We start from the raw sequence: 22537 nt of genomic DNA, 5'->3' as shown, positions 1-22537 counted from the left end.
AGTTAAGTACCCTTTGTCTTGTTAATATAACCTTGAATTTAAAGTCTTTTAAAAATGTTGATCCCTACTAGGGCATGTAGTGATATGGTGGAAAAAAATGTTGATCCCTACTAGGGCATGTAGTGATATGGTGGAGAGTCATTTGTGTTGATGTCATAATGATGAATGTGCCTCCTTATCACTGTGTTGAAGAAGTTTATTTAAAAATTATAGAAAGACGAGTTTTGCTTCAATGCCTTCATGGTTCGAAGGTGCTTTCACGTGTTGTTGAATAACATCATGCCAACCTTCAATATACAAACATTACTTTTCATGTGTGAGAAAATTAAATAAAATACCAAAATTACTTTTCATGTGTGAGAAAATTAAATAAAATACCAAAATTACTTTTCATGTGTGAGAAAATTAAATAAAATATCAAAATTACTTTTCATTTAGAAAATTAAATAAAATATCAAATAAAATTCAACGATAATATCAAATAAAATTCACATCGTTAGCCTTTACACCTAAGTGTTAGAGCCCTTCCACACCCAACACTATCTTTGTGCCTCTTAAGAGAGTGGAAAACTAAAAAAAATTCAAAATAAAACTCCCATAAAGAATTTAACATTATGATACATACCTCCACATGAGATTGCATTCCCATTCTCTATCATAACTTGAAACTTGATAACAACGTGAGTATAACAATTTAGTTGCACAACAAAGTTGAAAACAAAATAAACAAAGCAATTTAGCTTGCTTTAGTTGTACCACATAGTTGAAAACAAAGTGAGCAAAGCAATTTAGTTGCACCACAAATTTCTTGTTATTGAAGTTAAGTACCCTTTGTCTTGTTAATATAACCTTGAATTTAAAGTCTTTTAAAAATGTTGATCCCTACTAGGGCATGTAGTGATATGGTGGAGAAAAATGTTGATCCCTACTAGGGCATGTAGTGATATGGTGGAGAGTCATTTGTGTTGATGTCATAATGATGAATGTGCGTCCTTATCACTATGTTGAAGAAGTTTATTGAAAAATTATAGAAAGACGAGTTTTGCTTCAATGCCTTCATGGTTCGAAGGTGCTTTCACGTGTTGTTGAATAACATCATGCCAACCTTCAATATACAAACATTACTTTTCATGTGTGAGAAAATTAAATAAAATACCAAAATTACTTTTATGTGTGAGAAAATTAAATAAAATACCAAAATTACTTTTCATGTGTGAGAAAATTAAATAAAATATCAAAATTACTTTTCATGTAGAAAATTAAATAAAATATTAAATAAAATTCAACGATAATATCGAATAAAACTAACATCGTTGAAAAGAGGGCCCAACCGGGTTCGAACCGGTGACCTCTTGATCTGCAGTCAAATGCTCTACCACTGAGCTATAGGCCCACACGCGTTTTAACATTCTGAATATAAGATACCATAATATATAAAACAAAGTCTTGCAGCACTCCTAGTAAATGGAACGAGTAAGCTTAGGAAACTCAGAGATACAGAGCGATCACATCTTCAGAGATGTTAATTTCTAATGAATGCAGTGCGTTTCATTTCTCGAGACGTCTTCTTACATCGAATATATTAATATTTCGATCAATGTATATCTTAATTAAATAAAATTAGAAGCGATAGTTTAATGGAATTTGAAAGAACTATAAATATAACGTAAATAAAAAATAAAAAGCAAGATAAATTTTCAAATTTTCCATTTTTATATAGGAGAGACATTTTAATGCACAAAGTTATATAAAAATATATATCTTTAAAAGATTCTGATTTTTTTTTGAAACACTATTCAAATCCTTATTATATAATAACATGCGTTTATTTTGAATGTCATTGAGTTGGTAAATATTTAGTAAAAGAGGAAGTTAAGGACGTAGGAGGTTGTTAGAGGTTGTTAGGTAGAGGTTTTTTTCTTATATTTTACTTTTATGTGATTTTTTATTTAGGAGTTAAACATGACTATTCCCAAGTTTTATTATTTTTCGAAGTGGTGAGAAATATAGCCCCTCACAATCATTATGATTAGTTATTTTTTAATCAAGTTATATAGAATTATTTTAGAAAAGTAGATAAGTTTATAGAAAGTTGAGGAAAAACGACTAAATGCCAAGTTGGTTTTAGAATATTTCATTAAACAATCGACATTTTAGAATGCCATATTGACATTTTCCATATAACTGTACTCTTTGCTCCCTCGAAAATTCCCATGTTTGATATGACCAGTGTCAAACATCACCAATATAGGCAGTAACGAATGTATTGATATGTTGATATAACTGATATGGAAATAAAAAATATCCCTCCATTAAATGCTAATATCCAATATGCGCGCAAAACCCCCAACCCATTGATACGAAGATATACTCGCATGGGAGACTAGGTTATCGACGAATTTCATACAACTATAAATTGTTGCATTTTATCAATAGGTCGGTGGCTAGCTTATCATGCCACCTCATCTTTTGTTGTCCAATCACAGTCTACCATGTGGCGAAGGTTGACATGTTAGACACATTGCACTGCTAACATGTCCCTACCATGTGGCACTGTTGATGGGTGCCACATGTCACCTATATCTGCACAGTTGGCATATGAACTAGGCTAAATCTGGGTGAGATGTGTCATACTTATGGCACTGCCAAATCATCATTTGTGATGCCACCATGACATCACCCTCTGGGGGCTCCTCATATTATGATACTTCTGATATCTAAGGTCTGGGTGTTGTCTATTGACGTGTCCACTCAACAGTGTGTTTGCTATGCATTTCAGTGGTTTACCTAGAACATTAAAGATCAAAATCATTAAATTCAAGGAGGATAGGAAACTTCCCAATCTCCTTAATGACTTCTCCCGCAAGCTTTCATTTTAGACATTGAGATCTATATAGGCTTGTCCTCTTCTTCAACTTTATCAATTTATGATCTAATCGAATAGGATATTTACATCAATAGTGTTTCCAAGGCCTCTATGTTGTTCCTCCAACATTATCATCCTTTAATTACATTTACGAAATTTGGAGATTAGAAAAGGAATGTTATAATCCCCACACTCTTAAAGGAACACCATCCTTGGTGTTCTACCATATGTATAGTTGAATTTAAACATAAAACAAAACTTACTATGCCTTTTTCATGGCATCCTCCAGTTCCCATGTTGCTTCATTTGGTCCAAAGTGCTTCCAATACACATTGACCTACATTATGACTCTATTCTGGAGCATGTGATCCCTCTTGTTAGTGTGCATTGAGGTTCTAGTCAAAATTCCCCTTCTAGTTCAACTTGTATCAAGTCCCAACCAATGATATGATAAACATCATGTATATATCTTTTGATTATATATGAAACACATCATATTCCTCCACTATAGGAGGCAAGGAAAGTATGTATTCCAATAGCCCTACTCTCTCCAAGATCTGGAAGGGTCCACAATATCTTGTTGCTAGCTTGGCACATGATCCCACTTTTAAGGAACTTCTCTTTGGCCTAATTTGGAGATATACATTCTCACCTACTTGAAATCGTTTGTGATTTCTAATTTGATTTGCATAACTCTTCTAATAACCTTGAAATACCTTCAATTTTTTCTTTGTTGATTACTTCATGTTCCATTTTCTTTAACATATCTGGCCTAAGTGTGACTATGTCCAGTAGATTATCCCTACCAAAATTTGGGACACTGCACTTTTTTCAATTCAAATCTTCAAAATGGCTTATCTTTAATGACCCTTGATAGCCATTATTGTAAGCATACTCTAGCAAAGGTAGAAAATCTTCTCATTTCTTAGGCTTGTGCATAACATACGTCGTGAGCATGTCTTCTAATATCCTATTCACCCTCTCTATCAACTCATCAATTTGAGGGTGATATGGTATGTTAAATACTAACTGAGTTTCAAAACTAATAAATAAGGATTTCCAAAAATTTGAAGTAAACTTTGCATCCCTATCAGATATGATCTTCTTGGGCATACCACGCAATATGAAAACCTTCTACCTAAAAATATTGGCAATATTAATTTCCTTATAAGTAGACTTCACTACTATAAAGTGAGTTTCCTTTCTCAACTTATCAACGAGCACCATGACTGCATCGTGCTTCTTGGGGGTTCTTGGTAGACCAATGATGAAGTCCATTGATATGACTTCCCATTTCTATTCTGGAATTGGTATTTTCTTCAAAATCCTAATTGGTGTTTGCATTCCACCTTGACATATTGGAACTAAGCATTTTGCATTATATTCAACAATTTCTTTCTTCATTATTGGCCATTAATACAATCTTCTGGTTGTCGTTATCATCTTTTGATATCCTGGGTGACTTGCATATTGTCTTCTATGAAAATAATCTATTATGAGATTCTTTAAGTCAACTACATTGGGTATGTATAGTTTTCCTTTTTACTTTAATAATTCATCTCTAGTTAGCTGATAGTTTTCTTGTATTAGTCCCTTGAGCTCTTGCTACAAGCACTTACATGCTGGAAGTGCTCATCTTCCTATAATTATTCTATGATCATTTCTTTGTTTTTTGTATCACATGCACTTATGACTGCCATGTGTATCACTTACTTGCTTCTGCTGAGTGCATTGGCCACTCAATTTTATTTTCCTTTAATGTTCTTGATTTCAAAATCAAATTTTGTTTTTTTTGTAAGCTACGGTGTTACCATTTCTATTCTATACATCGAAAATAGAGTATACATGCAAAGGTGACCTCAACCTGCCCCGAAGGGAAACCAGGTCTGTTGGTCCCTCAAAAATATTGTCTAGTTCGGTTTACTTATCTATCATCAAAACTTACATCTAACATAAGTCTTACAGTCTTTTATCTGCTATATATTCCTCACTGTCTATAATCAGAAACTTTAACCAGCTAGCTTAGACAAAAGAACACTGTAGTTTATATCAGCATGCAAAACCAAAAAGAATAATTGAGCAGAATCTTCAGTCTGCATTGGTCTCTTGCTTGGGCTTCTCCTCTCGCTTCGCCTTTATCAGGTCCTTCAGAATACCTCTGATTTCTTCTAATTTGATGTCTTGGTTCCGGGTCATAAACTGCAGGCTGGTCATCTCTTTCTTCATGTCCGGCATCCCTTGAGCAATCTCTTGTCATCTCAACAGCAACTTGCTCCATGGCCTTGGCAAGCAGGTGCTTCATTACCCAGTACATATGGAGTGCTTGCTTGTACAGCGTAAGTCTCCCTCGCGTGTTCCCAGGGTCTGGTAGCAGGGTGTCCCATTCTTCCATTTCGGGGTCTGAGGGTTCTTCCAGCACTCCTTTCTCCATCGCATCGATGATTCTCCTAACGTCTGCGTTGGTTTCCTTACTATAGGCTACCTCCGCTTCCCGAGCTGCCTGCCCGATTGAGCACCGTCCCCTCCTCTGCTGTTCATAAACTGGAGTCTCATTTCTAGCACAGTTCTCCTGCCTCGTTCTCCTTCGCCCTCTGTGTTTTCCTCTTTTACTCGGCCTTCCCCTGCTGCTATTTCTACTGCTCTGCCCGACTTCAACGGTTACTCTCACTCCGCCATCCGCCTTTCCTATCTCCATATCTTTATCTTTGGAGCTATCGGTCGCCACCTTCAGCTGTTCCTGCTCTCTCCCAGGATACTTCTCCACACCCTCCACCTCCTGCTTTACCCTTCTTCCTCCCTCCATCCTAATACTTATGCTGCGCCTGAGTCTTTGGTTTACGTCTCGCTGCCAGACCGATTCCTCCCTCCCTTCCTTCTTTGCATTGCGTTTGTTTGTCATTCCACCTGCGTTACTCCTTAAATGAATTTCGCCACCTAGCATATGAGGCTGCAAATGATCGCCGCCGGGTCTTATTCCTGCTCTTTCCATAATTTGTTTCGCTCCATTCCTTGGTATGCGCACTGCTCCACCACCCTTCACCTCAGCTCGATTAATTATTATCGTTCTGCGTGACGTCTGCCAACCACCTTCCCATCCCATCAGTGCCCTGCAATGTCCGTAGTTCACCACCCCGATCGAGGCATAACTGTTATCATATTCATAGTTGTGTTGCTGCATTATAGTCTTGTTCTATGATTCTATCTAAGTCCACCCATCTTGTCGCGGCTAACTGGTCTGTCCATCTGCTATCCACTTTTCCCCCTATTTCATTACATCCCCAATTTGCCAAATAGTCTGCTGGTCTGTTACCTTCTCTCCTTACATGGTGTATGACTTTATACTCAATATTTTTCATGATTTCTTCTAAATCTTGTACCAATCCTGTTGTTCTCCAGCTCTTGGCCACCTGCTCCCAAGACTTGCCATGGTTAAGTTTCTTTATAGTCTCTATAACCAAATTAGAGTCTCCTTCGACTTCTAATTTCCTATATCCATTCCTTATGGCAATCTTGATCCCTTGGTATACCGCCATGAACTCGGCTTCATTGTTACTCATTAAGCCCCCTCTGTCTGCATATATCCATCTGGTTTGACCTTGGCTGTCTCTGAATATTCCACCGTATCCAATCGGACCTGGATTTCCTTTTGATGCCCCGTCAAAGTTTAATTTGGTGAAGCCTTCTTGAGGGCGGATGAAGACCGTAGGGCTTTGGTTTCTTGTGACCCGTTTCTTTTGTTGGTGTGGAAAGACCATTCCTGGTTCCAAGTTTAGATTTCTTAGGATATATCTCTCTTCCTCCGGGGTGTTCCAGTCCTCCTCTGCCCATGTTTCCGATAGAATTGTTTCCCTTATTTGGCTCTGAGTTCTTTTCCAAACCTCCTCCGGAGTAGATGTTTTCCCTTGAAAGATCCTTTTATTTCTCTCCTTCCAAATGTTCCATATGTTGAACCCCACTACCAGGCTCCAGGCTCTTCTGATCACCGGAATTTGGAATTGTCCCTTCCCCACTGGAATAAAGTTTGAGTTATATCCTGGGGGTCTCTTTTTGTCTTTCCGAAGAGACTTCTAGTTTCTTCCCATTGGTGTTGGGCTACTCCACAGCCATTCAAGATGTGTTCCTGGTTTTCATCTCCTTGCTTACATAGGCTGCACCTTGACGGTCCTGAGAAACCTCTTTTTTGAATTTGATCCCATGTGAGTATGCGCTTTCTTCCTACTAGCCAGGCAAACATTGTGACCTTCGGCCACCATCTGTTCTTCCATAGTTGTTTCCAGTCTTGGTTGTGGTCCTCCTGAGTGCTTTTGATTTTTATGGTGTATGCTTCTTTGGTTGTGAAAGTACCTTTTGTGTTCCCCCCCATCTGAGGATATCTGGGCCATCTCTTTTTTAATCCTTCTTTAGTCCAATTCTTTATTTATTCGTGCTTTTAGGTCTTCCTCCATATTATTATCCCATTCTTCCGATCCTTTCCATTCTCTCCAGATCTCATTTTCGCCTTCTTCCTTCCAGTAATATTTGACTAGGGTTAATCCTTTCTCCTTGGCTGTCTTGTATGTGTTTTGCATTCCCTGATTTTCCAACATTTTTCCCCTCTGCTGCCAAGTTTCCTCCCAAAATTTTGTTGTTCGTCCATCCCTAATTTCCCAGAATGCATGTTCTCTTATGATGTCTCTGTTCTGGCATGCTAGTTCCCATATTGCTGAACCTTTCGGCATATCTGCCTTTCTCAGTTTTTCTTCAAATGTAGTTGGCATGTTATATTTTGATGTCCATATTTCTTTCCAGAGATCTTTGCCTCCTTTCAACCACTGCCACCAGAGCTTCGCTGCAAGGATTTGATTTAGGGTGAATGGATCTCTCAGCCCTAACCTCCCTCCTCCTTAGGTTTTGTTAAGCTGTTCCATGAGCATAGGGCCCATTTCTTCTGTTGTTTAGGTCCTACCCATAAAAATTTCCTGTAGATTTCATTCATTTTGGTGCAGACCCCTTTCGGTACCGCCATAACCGATAGGGGGTATATAGGGATAGATTGGAGTGTCGATTTGAGAAGCACCAGTCTAGCTGCAATATTTAAAGACCGAAAAGACCAGTTTTTGAGTCTGTTTTTGAGTTTCTCTATAGTGGGTTGCCAGTTGGCTATCCTTAGAGAGATGAGGTCAAGCATAATTCCTAGATACTTGGTAGGCAATTCTCCCTTTCTGTACCCCAAGATTCTTGTTAAGTGATTTTTAACAGTCTCCGATGAATTGAATATGAAAGTGCTCGATTTCTCCTTATTTATTTCAGTTCCTGAAGCCTCCATAAATACCTCCAGGATCTCCTTTACCTTCTTCACTTCTCTCAAGGATACTTTGCAGAAGATCATGATATCGTCAACGAACTGCTGGTGTGTAACTGAGATGTTGTTTCCCCATAAGCATAACCCTTTAATTTTCCTTTCTCTTAGTTCTTTCTTGAAATACCTGCCTAACCCTTCTGCTGCTATTATGAATAGAAAAGGGGACAGGGGGTCTCCTTGGCGCAGGCCTCTTGTTGCATTGAAGGTTGCTGTTGGTGTTCCATTTAGGAGAATAGAGAAATTCGGAGTGGCTATCATGCTGTGTATCTAATTTACCCATCTGTTACAGAACCCATAAGCTTGAAGTATGGCTTCTAGATATTTCCAATTCAGCTTGTCATATGCTTTTGAAAGGTCCAACTTGATCATCATGCCTGGCTCTTTTCTTTGTTTTAAGGTATGTATGACCTCTTGAGAGACTACCAGTCCATCCAGGATTTGTCTTCCCTCCACGAACCCTGTCTGTTCAAGGGATATGATACTGGGCAGGATCGGTTTGAGCCTACTAACCATTAAAGTGGCTATAATCTTGTAAATAACATTACATAGGGTAATCGGTCTGAAGCCTTCTGCTATTTCAGATTGGGCCAATTTAGGGATTAGCGTTAATAGAGTTGCATTTAACCCCAGCCAAACTTTTTGGTGAATGCATGCCTCCTCCACCACTTCTAAGATTTCTTCCCCTATGAAATGCCAGCAAGCTTGGTAGAACTCCGCAGTGTACCCATCAGGTCCAGGGGCTTTATTTCTTTTCAGACCCTTCACTACTTCCTCTACTTCCTCTAAAGTAGCACTCCTCATCAGGGCTAAATTCTGATCTCTGGTTACTAACTTGGGTATTTCTCTTACTACCTTGGCTATTGCCTCTGATCTGTTTCTCTGGGGTTCTTTGAGAAGGTCTTTAAAATGCTTTACCAAGTTCTGTTCCATATCCTCATGCTGGGTTATGCGTTGGCCTTCCTTGTTTTTGATAGAAAAGATCCTATTTCTTTGTCTGTGTTGAATCATAGCCTTATGGAAAAACTTTGTGTTTCTCTCTCCTTCTCTAAGCCACTGGATTCTAGACTTTTTCTTCCATAAAATTTCTTCCTGTATCCTGCGTTCTTCTAATTGACTTATTATTATGCCTTCCTCTCTGGTTCTCTCCTCATTTCTACCTTCCAGAATGTCCTTCTGCTGCATTTCACTCATCTTTTGTTCTAGGCGCTGTTGCTCCTTGAAGATGTCCCCGAATTCCTCCTTGTTCCATTTTTTGATTCTTCCTTTTAGCTCTTTCAGTTTAAGTTGAAAGGTTTTCATTTTGTTTCTAGCTCTTTGTTCGATTTTTGTCCACCACTCTTCTATTTTCGGTAGGAGCTTCTGGTCTCTGAGCCAGAAAGCTTCGAACCTGAAAGGTCTGCTTTTGGGGCTTTGCTTGAGGTCAATCTCCAGTTTTATTGGCCAATGATCTGAACCTGCTACTGGGATTATCATGGCATCTATAAACACATCCTTCATCATGATTTGTTCAGAGATCAGAAACCTATCCAGCCTTGAGGTGATTTGATTTGTCCCTCCTCTGCGGTTATTCCATGTGTGAGATCCATTTATAGTTTGAATATCCACTAATCTTTGTTCTGTTATCATTTCTCTAAACGCTTCCATATCTGGATCTATCCTTCTCAACCCTCCTTTCTTTTCTTCTAGGGTCTTGATCATGTTGAAATCTCCCCCTATAATCCACGGCCTCTCTGGGATGAGCTCTCTCATTGCTTTTATATTTTGCAAGAACCTTTTTCTTTCTATCAGAGTGTGTGGCCCATACACTCTTGTTAGGACAACATATTCCGTTGATCCTATAACCTTGAATGTTCCCGATAGAATTCGTGGGAGACTTATCCAGATTTCAAATTGTCTTTATTCTGTGTTCCATATGATTGCCAATCCACCTGCGCTGCCTATTGCATCCTGCCCCATTATTTCATATCTGTTATTTCCCTTGCTCATTATCTCTTTCATTCTCTCTGTACTAATTTTTTTTTCTTGGATTATCATTATGCTTGGTCTGTCTCTATTTAACCTCTCCTTCAAGTATCTTTGTTTGCCTCTACTGTTGAGGCCTCTTATGTTCCAACTTGTAATTATCATTTCAAAACTTTTGGTGGTATTTGGAATACCTCTGAAAGAGGTATAACCCTTCCGTAGTTTACCAATGTCTCTCCTACTTCCTGAATTGTCTCATTCAGCGTCCTTCTGCCCCTTTTTCTCCCTCCTTTGCCAGTACTGCTCATTCCCATATTCTGGTTTCCTTGTGGGTCTATCGGCTCCATTCTAGTTGTTGTTGTTCCTCCTACTTTTTCTCTGTATTTTTGAAATGCTTCTTTATACAGTTGCTTCTGCTCCTCCGGGATGAACCTTTCATCTAATGATCTCCATTCCTGCAGCAACTTCTTCATTATGTATTCCTCTTCTCCTCCTCTCTCTTTCTGGGGATCTATCTCCATTTGTATTTGTTCATTTGATTGTTCATTTTTTTCCTTTGTCTTCCCAGGGTCTACTCCTTTTTTTCCTAGTATTGGTTTCTCTGTTACCGTTGGACTTTCCGCTATCTCTTCGTCGTTGTCTTCTTTTTCCCCCACTTCAGTTTCTTCTTCTTGCAGGATTTTAAATTTATTCTGTGTCTCCAAGTTACTATTCTCTTTTGTCATTAGTCGTTGTGTTTTGTTGGGTCCTGATTTCTTCCTCTGTTGGACTTCCTTAAAACCCTCTTCGCCTTGTTCCGTATCCTCTGTTGTTGTTTTCTCTTCCTCCCTCCTCTCCCTTCCTTCCTCTATTCTATTCAAGGGACATTGCCTGAATAGATGCCCATACTCGTGACAACGCCTGCATCGAAAGGGTATGTGTTCATAGTCCACTGGTTGTTGCCAGATCTCGTCATGATATTCCAACTCAATATAATCTCGGAGGGGTTCTGTTATATTCATGTAAGCGCATATTCTGGCATAAGATGTATATCTTCCTCTCTTTGTGGATTCTGCGACTTTCACAAAGGAACCTATTGTATTCCCTATGCCTTTTAAGATTTCACGGTCCCAAAACTCCATTGGGAGCCCAAAGAGTCTGATCCAGACTGGGGCTGCCAGCATTTTCTCTTTATCTGGGTTGTAGCAGTCCACCCAATGTCTCATGAATAGGCCTGCATTATTCATGAAATAGGGTCCTCCCTCAAAGATCCTTTCCTTGTCTTCTAAGTTGGAGAATATCGCTGTAAAAAAACCCTTTGCGCCTAGTTTTAGTTCTACATGTCCCTTCGGTTTCCATCTCTGTTGTATCCATTTGGACAGATCTTTCTCTGACGGCCAGAACCCTATAAATTTACAGATTAAAGCATAATCTTTCATATAACTCCTATATTCTTCCAGTTTATTGCTTGGTATTACGAACCTGGGTTTCTTCGTGGCCCTGGGCAGACATTTACCTTTCAGTCCCGCCTGCCAGTTTGCCCCGCTTGCCGAGTTTTCGTTGCCGTTTGTCTTCATCCCGATCTTCGTGCGCTCCCGGCTTGCCTCTCCCGTTGCCATGTTCTTGTAGGAGGGGATCTCTCCCCTCCCCTGGTTTGTTTCCATTTGAAACCCTCAGTGCTATTACCCTTTTCGTTCCTTCAAGTCGTGCTTTAGTATTCCTTGCTTCGGCCTTATATCAAGATAGTTGCGCTCCTTGCTCGTTTTGCTGCAAGGTTACCTACAGTACCCTTTGTCCTGCTCTCTACGTTACTGATGCCTTCATTACCGAAACCCTCGTTTCCTCCAGAGCCAGAGCCCTCCCGCTCCTCCTACCTCAATTTCAAAATCAAATTCACTAGTAAGGGTCATCCATAAAACTTTCTTGGCATTCAATCAAGGATAATCAAACAAATACTTTTACCCACTGTAATCTATGGTTAAAATGCACTTTCTCCCAAACAAGTAGTGCCTCCACATTTTTAAAGAATGCCCAATAGTTTCAAGCTCTAAATCATGTGTTACATATTTCATGCTCATTTAGTTTCCTAGAATCATAGCTGATCACATGTCCATCTTGCATGAGAACTCCATCTAGCCCCTCTTTGCAAGCATTTGTGCAAACCAAGAAGTCTTTATTTGATTATGCAATTTTTAGAATAGGGGCATGTATAAGAAGGCACTTTAGTTGTTCAAAGCTCATTGCACATGCTAATGTCCAATAAAAATTTGTTCCCTTCTTTTGTAATGCTTGATTGGGAACCTAATCTTTGAAAATCCTTGTTATCCCCATAAACAGTCTTACTGCTACTACATTCGAGGGAACAAACCACTCTAGTATGGCCTTGATCTTTTCAAGGTCAACTGCTTCTACTCCTTTTCTAATAACATGATCCAAGTAATGCAATTGCAATTAGAAGAAATCACACTGACTAAACATAGCATGTAGTTGGTGCTCTCGTAACAATTGCAATATGGCCTTGTGATGCTCTTCGTGCTTCCCTATAGTCTTCAAATACACTAAAATATCATCAATAAAATCCAACACAAAATTATCCATATATTTGCTAATAATATTATTCATTAGGAGCATAAAAGTGGTTGATGAATTAGTTTACCCACATGACATGACAAGGGACTCATAACTTCTATATCTGATTCTGATTGCAGTCTTGTGGATATCTTCACCCTTGATCCATACTTGATGTACCTTGATCTCAATTCTATTTTTAAAAACAATATGACTTCTATTAGCGAGTCAAGGAGATCATCAATTCTAGGTAATGATACTTATGTTTAATAGTTGCTTTATTTATCTTTGTGTAATCAATACACAACTTCATGATACCATCCTTTTTCTTCACAAACAATGTTGGAGCTCCCTAGGGTGACATGTTGGGTCTAATGTACCCCTTTTCCAACATTTCTTTCAGTTGTATCTTCAGCTTCACCAACTTCGATGTGCTCATTCTATAGGATTCCCTAGATATAGGCATTTTTCCTAAATTTAGGTCTATATAGAAATCAATGTGCCTATTAGGTGGAAATCTAGGTATCTCTTTAAGAAATACATCACCGTATTCTAATAGGATGGAGTGATATTAAATATTCATATTACCATCCCGTGTTGAAATTTCCTTGTATGGCATATAAGGGGCATCCTTTTTTGCAACATTTCTTCAATTATATAGCTAAAATTTCTCACCAATATAGGTTTCTGCACTCCTTGCAATAACCTTTGTTCTCCTTCATCATCTATGCATTCCAAAATTTTATCATAGTCCAACTTGGCATTATGCATTTCCAACTAGTCGATGCCAATGAACATGTTACATGACCCCAAGGTAAATACACTTAAAGTGGCTTGTGTAGTCATGCTACTCATCTCAAACTGATATGATTCAATATAATTCATCACCTTCCTTTTGCTCCCAATGGTAATTGAATTAGACACAACTTGGCATGTTGCGTTATATGTAAAACATAGGGTTTGAAAACTTATGGAGTGACATAACTGATATTATAACTAGGGTCAATTAAAATTGAAACAAGATGGTTGACAAGTATACCTTCCATCTCCACCACTGAGGATTGGTGGTTTTCTTATTGTTCCATAGTTGTGTAAATCCAGGCCACACCGTAGGCCACATCATTGACATTAGTAGTCTCTTTTAAATTGTATACCCTTATGTTGTCTTGCTATTGGTGTGGAAAGTCTCTTAACAAGTGTTGTTCCCTACAACCCGAACACTTTATTGAATTTTTCCTGGGTTCTTCACCCTCTTCTTTCACTAGCCAAGTTGGCTTGTTCCTACTTGGGGTGGGAAAGTTTTAATTAAATATGCTAATAATTTAAATTAAAAGAGTAGCAAACAAAATAGAAAGAATAACATAAAAAATATAATCAAACTTCATTTCCCAAGGAAAGCTTTATTATAACACTTATGCGGAGATCTTAGGAAGAAGTACCATATTTTTAATCTCCTCCTTTGGAGGACCCTTTATGAATTCTACACAATGTAAGTCTCTCTCTCTTTTTCTCTCTCTCTCTCTCTCCTATGGTAAATTGTGGCAATGGTGGTGTGAGCTCAAGATGGGTGAGTTTGAATGCTAGAGCATCATAAGTTGGATGATGAAATGGTCAGGTGGAATGATGAAGAAAAACTCTCATATTTATACCAAAATAGTGGTTAGAGTTGATATGGTCCAAATAATAAAAAATGATTATTGGACCAAATCAAGATCTAACCCCCTTTTGGTTTTTATTATTATTATTTTTGTTTTTATCAATTAAATATAAGAGAAAAGGTCAAAAAGGTGGTTTATAACCTTAATTATGGGTAACTAACTCAAGAAAAAAGATTTCTTAAGTTAATTAATGAAAATAACTCATTGCGCCAAGAGGTGCTCTCCAACCCAATATGGAAGAGATGTTGTAATGTCATGTCTTGTCATGTCCTATCATGTAAACACAAAATAATAAAAATAAAAATATGTTAGAATAAAAATAACGTATTGACCCATGGTATTAACACATGGCATTCATGTGGAATATAGGCTATTTAAAGGGGGAAATACTCTTTAAAATGGGAAATACCAACCTAGATCCATCTTAACTCCAGATATACCAAGTGACGAGAGGGATCAAATCTATTTTCACTCTAAAAGGTTTGCACCTCAAGGGATTTTATCCCTCTCGACGCTTGGTAGATCCGGGGCTAAGATGGATCTAGTCTGGTAAATAATTGAATTTTTGAATTATTTATGTATAAATAGGTCAAATAGGTAAAAATAACTTAGGAAAAATAGATCCTTACACTGCTTTTTATGGGTTTTTGATGTGAAAATGGGTTTTAATGTAATAAACCATAATATCAATGAGTATTTTAATAATATTAGCAATTTTGGTTGGGTGATCACATTTTGTGTGATAACACAAATATGTGGAATTTGCCTCAAATAATGTGTAATGCTCCATAAAGTCACTTTGTCATGCTTTTAAAGCACTTTTTACACCAAATGTCTACTTTGCAAGGGAAAGATTCATGATCAAGATGCCACAATGCTCTTTTGAAGCATAATTATGATCATCAAATTACCTCCTTTGATCATAATGATGTTCGCATGTGTTGATGGTTTTGGACCCACCAACATGTCAGGGGATCTCCCCCATAAAAAATCCTAACTAGACCTCAGACCGTTTGGAGGAGGAGTCCCAATAGTGGGTAGTAAAGCAATTCCTTGACTGTGGTAGCACACAGAGGTAAGTGTGATATCTTTGTCAGAAGAAAGTGTGTGACTTTGCAACGAGTCAAGTGAGATGCATGGGGGTTCCAACACACGAAGGGGGAAAGGAAGTATGTCCCTTAGAAGTTTGTAATAGTATGCAACCTGAAAGGAACACATGAGATGAATGGCATCACAAGCTAAAAAGCATAATAGTCCACAATCCAAAGTGACTGGTTAAACCAATAACATGATTGCAACAAGATTCATACAATTGCATACAAAATAGTTCATATACAAATGCATACGTTAAATAACATACATTGCTAAAGCAACCAGAATAGTCCAACTACAATAACAACATATGCATGAAAACGTGTTGGCTTTGTTATATATATATATATATATAAATTGAAAGTTCCATCCATACATATACCATTGACAATGACTAGCCCTAATAGTGGAACATTATAGTCAACACTACCTACTCCTCCAAAGAGATGTACTAGTTCTGCACCGTGGAGAAGCCAAGGCTCGTCACAATACTCTCTAATCCTTCTCTAAGCAATGCCTAGCTAGAATCTTGGCTCCCAAAATCCTGTACTATGAGTTATGAGGTTCTATATATAGCAAAGGGTGGGGCAACCCTTGACATTCCCCTTTGACTCTAGGACTACCCTCATGACTCTTCACATTACATAGTGACTGTTCACATTCCACTAATGACACTTGGAATTTCACTTACAACATGTTTACAATAATACAATTTCCACATATACCCATGTGGGACAAAAATAGGCTTGAGTCAGTCTGACAAGAAAACCAACATCACTGGGGGTCTTGTGGAAAGACCAACTAGGTAACCTCCTCATGATGATCTTTGGTGGCGAACTGATACTAAGCTTGCTATTGTGATATTATGTCCCCATACTATTTGATGACATCTTTGTTAAAGCAAACTATTGCGTCCATGGCTTCTGGGTATATGGTTTTGAAACCTCTGTCTAGCTCATCCTGAAGCATGTGCAACATTGTCCTGAGTGTGGTTGGACCATTAATGTACCTTTGCATGTTCTTTGCGCTGAGTTGCAAGTCATCGCTAGTGGTTACACGCATCAACTGCTCTATGTACTTGTCAACATCCAACATTACTTCGTTCTTCCTCATGGCTTGGGTGAGGGTTCGAATGGAAGGGATATTGTGCACTCGCACTATGACATCTAGACTTCTAAAAAACTATGCATAGGAAGCCTCAATGCTAGTGATGAGTAGAGGGAGCTGCTCATAGTTCTGGATCAACATCTGAACCCGTGCTTTGTCTAGCTCAACCTATGGCTTCATCCTCTTGTGCAAGTAAAGTAGGGCTCCCTTGTATCTCATTGTTGATTCTTGCATGTGCACAATAGCACTATGAAAACCTTTGAGAGTTTCAGCCATCTGTGCGCATTGCTACTGAAAATCGTATAAATGGACAACCGCTTTGTGTATGGTGACAAATATTCTATACACTATTCATATGGTGGCCTCCAACGCCACTATTTCTTTCTTCATCTCTGTCATGGTAGATCCTGCTGACTGCTTTGTTCTTTGCTTGGCCTCTTACAAGTCCTTCGTTATCTGATCATTCTCTGCTATCAAGAACTTAACTGTTGAGCTTGTGGCTTTTTCATAAGCCTTAGAAGCCTCAGCCATGGAAACTGGATGTCTTCTAACATCTGGTACAATCACCCTTTCTTCTGTGTGTGCAAGTGATGTGTTATCATGCGTGAGCTACTTTCTTCGTGCCTGTACAATCCTCTATTGTGTCTCATAAAATACCAGATTGTACACATTCGCCTCCAAATCATCATCAAGGAGAAAAAATTCTCCTTTCTCACTTGGGACTAGTTGTGGTTCTGGAGGTGGTGGAGACTGAGGTATGACCTCGGATTCCCTTGACATGATATCGATGTCTTGGTCCTCCAACTCCTGTTCCATCGCCATGTCTGTTGCCTCAACCAACTGCACAACCTGCTAAGAAAGTTTGCAAACTTGCACCTGCTCACCCTGTTCATCATCTGCTGGCTGCTTTATTGTCTCAACATGTATCTGCATATTTTTCTCTGTTAGTGCACCTTGTCCTTCTTCTTGTTCCTGTTTCTACATTTCTTCCCTTTCTCTCCTCTTGAGATCATGTGATGCTTTCAGCTTCTTTTCTTTCTCCTGCAACTTCCTCTTTTCTTCTTCTAGTCTTTGTGTCTCCCTCTTTATCTATGCTACTATCCTTTGGCACTGTCGCCTCTTTGCATCTATCTCCAAATCTTCTCTCTCAATGAGTGGATCTTCTTTGAACTTGTAGCTTTGCTCAGCCTCCACGCTCTCGACAATCTTCCTCTTGCCTTTTTTTGTGCCAGTTTTCTGCTCACTGCTGCTGTCACTGTTGTTTTTTGTGGTGCTTCTTTCCATTCTATAGCCATGATGGCCATCTCATTGAGCCGAGAGAAATTGTAACAATAACTCCAAGGATCTTCCTCTAGCTAATGACATGCCCAATGGACCCACAAGAAGTACACATTCACACAGTGGTTCTTACATATGCAGTTAGGATCATATCGATTGGAACTCTTGGTTCTGAATCCGAACTTCTTCAAGTCCTTGGTCTCGACATCTACATCTTTCAATGAATGGATCTCGTACAACCCAATCCACAAAGGAAGAGTAGGCCATGGTGCCTTCTTCCTCTTGTGCAGTGTTTTTGATAACCCTATGGAGATGTGGTACACAACCTCTTTCATGACCAAATTATCCATGGAAAACCTTGGTAGCTCATACTAGGGCTTATCCACACCAAATATCTTGATGAAGGTGCCATCAGGTGAGGCATACCAGTCTAAAATGTTAAGCAATGTCTGCCTTGCTTCCTACAACATGCAAGGTGGATCCTATTAAAAAATCATCCTGTAAAATGGGGCAATGAAGTGGTTAGACAACCTCACCATGACTCCTGGGTAGCTGCACTCAAAGAGAAACTTGCAATAGATGTTCACAACTTCCTCTGATGGTGTCCATGTCCAACCCATGCCAGGGAACTGTTGTTGAGCACAGATTGCATCAAACAGGTACACATACATATAGAATCTTGCTTGTCTGTTAAGAAACCAACTCACAAAAACATAGAAAATATAGGTCAACACATTAGAATTCAGCCTCTTCGTGGGGGCAACCTCCTTTACATTACACAAATGAACAATTCTTGCATGATACAAATGACAAGACCTCCTTTCTATATATAGGAATCTAAGGGGTCATAATATAATCAGAGACGGCATAACAATAATAATGTAAGGGCACAATAATAACAATAGTGGGCTTCTATGGGGCACAATAATAACAATATGGGGACTAAATGGACACAACAATATAATAAGGGGGTTGTACTAATAACAATAAGGGGTTACACTAGTAGTATAAGGACCTAACATTCCCCTCTCCTTCAAAAAGTGTTGTCTTCAACGCTTGAGTAGTTCTTGATGTTTCTGTATAAAATTCTTGTCCTCCCATGTGGAATCTTCAGCGAGTAAGTTCTTCCACTTGATGAGATACTCTGAAATTGATTGATTTCGTAGCTGTCGGGTTCTTGTTTCTGTGACTGCTCCAGGTTCTAATATGATTTTTCCTTCCTCGTCAAGTTCTGGGAATATTGTTTGAACTGGGATCTTCTGCAACTTTTGAATGAGTAGCCACACTTCTTCATCCTTCTTCCATTCATCCCTTGATTAGTTTATCCATTCTAGTTGGATAATAGAAATAGCACAAAACAAGGCTTCCACATCCTCATTCTTTCTTGAGAGTGCATCTGCAACAACATTTTTCTTCCCTTTTTGTAGATGATTTCAAAGTCATAACCCAACATGTTTGTGACCCATTTTTTCTATTCTTCTAAAGATAATATTTTTTCTAAAAGTATTTAAGAATATCATGATCCAGTTTCACCTTGAACTGTCTTTCCATTAGGTAAGGTCACCATTTCTTAAGTGCATGTAGTATTGCCAACATTTCCTTCTCATAAATAGCTTGCTCGAGATTTAGCCGTAAAAATACCCAATTGCCTACATCAAAACTTCTTTCACTTCGATGTTGATTTGCTTGTTGTTTCATTCGATTTTGCACCAAAGTGGAGTTATCCTTTAAAAGTTGGAGAACTTGTTAATGCTCGATGTGATCTTTCACTGCTTGAATATTTTTCTTTTTGATATGTCCTTCTATATTGAGAGTTTTAGGAGTGGTAATTTCTTCCAATGCATTACAAGATATGGTTGGATTCATTGCTTGATGCTCGATGTGATCTTTCACTTCTTTAACATTTTTCTTCTCGATATGTCCTTCTATCTTGATATTTTGAGGAGTGGTAATTCCGGCCAATACATTACAAGATATGGTCGGATTCATTTTTCTTTCTCGATGTGATAATTCACTTCTTGAACCTTTTTCTTCTTGATATGTCCTTCTATCTTGAGAGTTTGAGGAGTGGTAATTATTGCCAATGCTTTACAAGATATGGTCGGATTCATTTCTTCTTTCTCTGGGGTTGGTTCCTGGTGTATATCCTCTTCTTTTGACGTTTCTTGATCCTTTTCTTCCCCCTCTTCACAATTAATGTAAAATAATTTCTTCTCAACACACTTATGACCTTTATTGTATTTGTTATCACAATTGTAACAAAGCCCTTTGCTCTTTTTTCTTCCAATTGTTGTGGTGTCAACCTTGTCGGTTCTGGAAGGCTAGGAGAAAAACACTTCCATATTTATAGTTGTGAGGGGTAGACTTCCTTGTTGCCATAATTTTTCTTTCCACTTTTCTTTCCAACCCGAATGCATTCTCCAATGAATCAGGTTCCCAAAGACAAACCTCATGTTGAATGTTATCCTTTGAAGTCCCTCTGGAGACATCAATCCTCTTCTTCTCTGGAATATCATTTTCCCTTATATTCAATTTTTGAAAGTGCTCAATGTTCTCTGCCATTGAACCCTTTTGTTTGAGATTTATCAATTGGCTAAAGAAGGAGTTGCTCTTTGTATCCTCATAATGTGCTATCATTTCCTCCGTGAAAATTGACCACGTGACAAGTGGTTTACGAGAACAAATCCCTTTATACCATAAAAATTTATTCGATTCTAAATAGTTAGATGTAATACGTACCTTTTGTAACAGTGGTACACCATGTAGATCAAAATATTTCTCCATATGTAGTATCCAATTTACTGGATCCTTGCCATCAAACTTCTTCATCTCACTTTTTATTGATTTTAGGAGCTCGATATTGAAATGACTGTGAATCTATAATTTCAGATCTTTAAGTTCTAAAATTTTTGCTACAGTAGCCCTCTGAGTCCTCTTTCTAACCCCGCAAGTCTGATCAGAATTTGATTCTCCAAGGAAGAGTTATGCCAAATCTCCTAAGATGACCTGATTATATAATGTTTCATTAGAGCGAACTTGTAAGACAGTCCACGTGTCACTGTTTCGATATTAGGTTATGACAATTATACCAAAACAAAATACAATACATCCTCTTTCTGTAACTTCTGAGGAAATTTCAATCTGATTCTCAGAGACACAGTTATGACGATTTTCCCAAGGTCACCTATTTAGGATGTAATTCGGGATTCTGCAAAAACCCTAACATCCTTAGATCATATATCCGCAAATATAGCAAGACAATATCTAAAATTCAAACCTGAGGTTCAAACAACTTTCTTCTCAAATGGGTTTTTTTTTTAGCTTCTGAAACTGCGTAGCGAAAAAGTTATAGTGAAAAATCCACGATGACCTATTTTAGATGAAATTTTGAAGCTTGCAAAATCCCTAACCTCCTCAAATGATATCTCTGAAAATATATTGATACAAGATCTGAAATTCGGACTCGTGGTTCACACCGATTCTTTCTCAAATGAGTTTTTTTTTAGCTTCTAAAACTTTGTAGAGAAAATTTTATAGGAAAATGCCACGATGACCTGTTTGGAGTAGCAAAACCCTAGAATCCAAAGCTCTGATACCAAATGTTAAGAAAATAGCTCACAAATAGATAGAAAAGATAGATCAACGCCTTATAATTCAACTTCTTCGAGGGGGAAACCTCCTTTACATTACACAAATGAACAATTCTTAGATGATACTGACAAGACCTCCTTCTATATATAGGAGCCTAAGGGGTCATAATATAATCAAAGTCGACATAGTAGTAATAATGTAAGGGCACAATAATAACAATAGTGGGATTCTATGGGGCACAATACTAACAATATGGGGACTACATGGGAACAACAATATAATAAGGGGGTTGTACTAATAACAAGAAGGGGTTACACTAGTAGTATAGGGACCTAACATTGTCCATCCTTGGTGGATAACGAGCATTTGGAACATGCACTTTCAACTAAAGAGCCAACATGTCCGACCAGTTGAAAGGCATTCCTTCATTTTCCAACTGATCTAACATAACAAACCAACTCTACGGGAAGGTATTTGTGCTCTCTTGGACATACAAGCGACATGAAAATATGACCAAGATTTGGTAAGCGTTACTGAGTGACTTCGTCTTGTAGATCTGGTTGGGTGTCGTCCTGAACTTTGATGGCTCTTTTACCCAACACTTCATGATATCCATAGATTTTACATTATTGTTGGGAGTGAAGAACAGTGCATCCATGTAGTTCACCGGCTGCGGGAAGTGATACATCTGATGATAGTTTTTCGTCCTGAAGGTGGCAAGCTATTTCCCACTAGTGTTGCTAAATGTCATCGTCTCGAGATCGGTATGTGAGACAACTCAATGAATGATATCTACGCATGGGAAGGTGGGGTACCTACATGCATCCATGTACAAGCCTGACTTGTGAATATTGACATAGACTTATCGATCTTCCAGATTTTCCTTGAAAGTGCCTGAAAAAATGTCCTTTACTTCTTGCCATGTGATCTTCATGTCATTCACTACGAAAAACTATGTGTCTACATAGATGGGCAAGTTTATTGGCACATGTTCAACCACGTCTCCGATGATGCTCTCTATAGTTTCCTTTGATCCAACTCTCTTAGAAACCATGATTCCTATACTGCTAAGAGACTACTCAACAACTAATGTAC

General features: G+C 38.4%; 1 non-coding gene across 1 annotated transcript; it reads right to left on the bottom strand.

The window, feature by feature from the left end:
- Positions 1–1321: 1321 nt before the first annotated feature.
- TRNAC-GCA (transfer RNA cysteine (anticodon GCA)) lies at positions 1322–1393 on the bottom strand. Its single transcript has one exon. It is a non-coding gene; the product is annotated as a tRNA-Cys (tRNA).
- Positions 1394–22537: the final 21144 nt, after the last annotated feature.

The sequence above is a fragment of the Pinus tabuliformis genome, chromosome 1_1, assembly GCF_031772625.1.
Source record: "Pinus tabuliformis cultivar Carrire ecotype Pingquan chromosome 1_1, CPIR1, whole genome shotgun sequence".
Lineage (NCBI taxonomy): Eukaryota > Viridiplantae > Streptophyta > Pinopsida > Pinales > Pinaceae > Pinus > Pinus tabuliformis.
Note: the sequence above shows the minus strand (reverse complement) of the source record. Positions and strands in the feature narration are given on the sequence as shown.